Source organism: Propithecus coquereli, unplaced genomic scaffold (assembly GCF_000956105.1).
Source record: "Propithecus coquereli isolate 6110/MARCELLA unplaced genomic scaffold, Pcoq_1.0 Scaffold114, whole genome shotgun sequence".
In the NCBI taxonomy this organism is placed as follows: domain Eukaryota; kingdom Metazoa; phylum Chordata; class Mammalia; order Primates; family Indriidae; genus Propithecus; species Propithecus coquereli.
Genome location: NW_012135414.1, coordinates 4720802 through 4722444, shown reverse-complemented (window position 1 = coordinate 4722444; position 1643 = coordinate 4720802). Strand labels below are relative to the sequence as shown.

At 36.5% G+C, this 1643-nt stretch overlaps 1 protein-coding gene across 1 annotated transcript in view; it reads right to left on the bottom strand.

The window, feature by feature from the left end:
* DDX58 (DEAD (Asp-Glu-Ala-Asp) box polypeptide 58) overlaps nt 1-1643 on the bottom strand; it is a 47882-nt gene that overhangs the window by 32598 nt on the left and 13641 nt on the right. The gene's annotated exons all lie outside the window — the stretch shown is intronic.

Genomic DNA, 1643 nt, shown 5'->3' with positions numbered 1-1643 from the left:
AAAAAAAAAAAAAATCAAGCCACTCCTTAGGTAACATGCAAACAAACAGCCAGGACCCCAAAGCAAGATAACAGAGGGCATTTTTCTTTGCCTTCTCATGTTCCTTACAATATGCTGATGTTATATTAATAGGATAGTTTTCAAAAAAGACAAATTAAACAAGGGAAAAACTAACACTTGCCCATTCTGCCCCAGAGTTTAACATGAGAGGGAAAAAAAAAAAGGACACAGAGAAACAAACTATATAAGTAATGGTAACTTGTCTACAGCCATACCATTCTGAACGCGCCCGATCTCAACTGATCTCGGAAGATAAGCAGGGTCGGGCCTGGTTAGTACTTGGATGGGAGTAATGGCAACTGGCTTACCAGTAGGAGCACATATTATTGTGTTTTTTCCTTTCTTAGCCGGCAAAGCAAGCTCTAGCTGGTAACTTCTTGGTTTAAATCGACTGTTCAAGTCAGTATGAGACACTTCTGTAATACAAAAGGAACAAAATTACCAAATAGTTACTGCTCTGAGGAATCATGCCAATAGCTATAGTCCAATGGACACAAATTCCAACTCTAGCAAGAAGGGCCTCATTGGAGAAAGTTTAGAATCCTGTCTCTTGTTAACCATTCCAGTCCTCCACTGATTTGAAGTACAGGATTCTCTCAATGAGAGAGTATCGATGACAAGAAAAAAAAAAATTCTTTCTTAAACAATCATGGATGCCTAATAAAGGCATTCTCTCCTTCTGTAGCTGCTGTTTCTGCTTTTTTTTTTAATCTTCTTTTACCACCAAGAAAGCACATGCATTGTCTACACTGAAAATGCAAATAGAGTCCTCCAGGAACTCAATGTCTATAAAGCAAGAATGACCCAACGCAGTAAGACAAGACAGCCACCAGTTAAAGGCAAAGCTATATAGACCAAAACAACAAATCCTTCCAAGATCTTTGGAGAAAACCAACTGTTAATATTAGATTCTCAAAGCAATTTCTTATTAAGGAGCAACCATACTTTGTAATTCTTCAGGCTCTCAAATGGTATTTTCCCTCAACACAACCAGAAGTTTTAAAAAGAACACTCAGAAGCTTTATCTCCATAACAGGTAAAAGCATATAAAAATAGTAAGAGCTAGAAAAAAAACTTTAGAAGTTATCTAGTGAGTCTAACTTACCCATTTTAAAGAAAGAGAATTTCTAAAAGGTTAAGTGAGTTAACCTCACTTAAAAGACAAGTAAGGATCTTGTCAGAAAATTTAAAGCAACTTATATTCATTGATTTTATTCTGAATGACAAAAAAACATATCATTTGGGTACAGAAGTAATCTGTAAATTTTCTTTTTATGATGCTATTCAAAAATCACATTTTTCTTCTAACATTACTCATTATTAATCCTAATTTCCTGATACCCTTTTATAAATAACTTTTTATTATGGCATACCATGCAACTTCCTGGTCTCCTCATAAAACAGTCAGGAAAACATGCTTCAAGAAGCATAAGGAGAGCCAGGTGCGGTGGCTCACACCTGTAATCCTAGCACTCTGGGAGGCCGAGGCGGGTGGATCACTCAAGGTCAGGAGTTCGAGACCAGCCTGAGCAAGAGCGTCTCTACTAAAAATAGAAAGAAATTATCTAGACAACTAAAAATAT